A 780-nucleotide genomic window follows, 5' to 3' on the forward strand; every position below is an offset into this window, starting at 1 on the left:
GAGCTAAGCGGTTCTGATAGTATCTCGCTTGTCGTGTCCTCCTGCGTATTCTTCAAAACTAATTTTGGGAAAAGCTGCAAGTACTATGAATGATCCTTGAGGAACATCGTAGCTTTAAACACTCGATTCTGATCTTCACTTGTTTAGTCTGAACCACCTCGATCCGCGTGCAATCAGTACTAGACCATTCTTATCAGAATTGAATTTGGTTGAACGGACATTACCATTTCGTTCAGCACGTCGAAACGAGTCGGGATATGGTCTCGGATCATCAAACGGATGTCGATAGCCTAAGAAACGACACCTCGCCGGAATATGCCGGCGGCGGCGGCGGCGTACGGCGGCGCGGCTCCCGGAGAGTTTTTCCGTGGCGGACTTGGGTCCTACCCCCCATAACTTGACCCTTCTGAGTCCATTGGTGCGGTCAATTTCACACCATTCGGCCTGTAACAGTACCTATCGAGACCGGCAACGTCGGTAAAATCTGACGACTCAAATCTCACAATTCCGGTCATCAATTCTTAAAATTGGATGAGGGGTTTTCTTACCCGTTTCCTTCTGAGTGTTGTGACACCAAATTCACTACGATCCAACGGTTAGATCGTCGGAACCACCTCTTCCCTCCACGGACGACGGTAGTAGCTCCGTTTTCCGGCCAAACTGCGACGGCAACGGTGGCTGCTGGTCGGGATCTACTGGACGTCGGCTTCTGAGTTGATTGGTGGGGGCGGTGACATCCACGACGGCCTGGAGAGAGAGAAACGACGGCGGCGGCAGCGG

The sequence above is a fragment of the Morus notabilis genome, unplaced genomic scaffold (assembly GCF_000414095.1).
Source record: "Morus notabilis unplaced genomic scaffold, ASM41409v2 Scaffold549, whole genome shotgun sequence".
Lineage (NCBI taxonomy): Eukaryota > Viridiplantae > Streptophyta > Magnoliopsida > Rosales > Moraceae > Morus > Morus notabilis.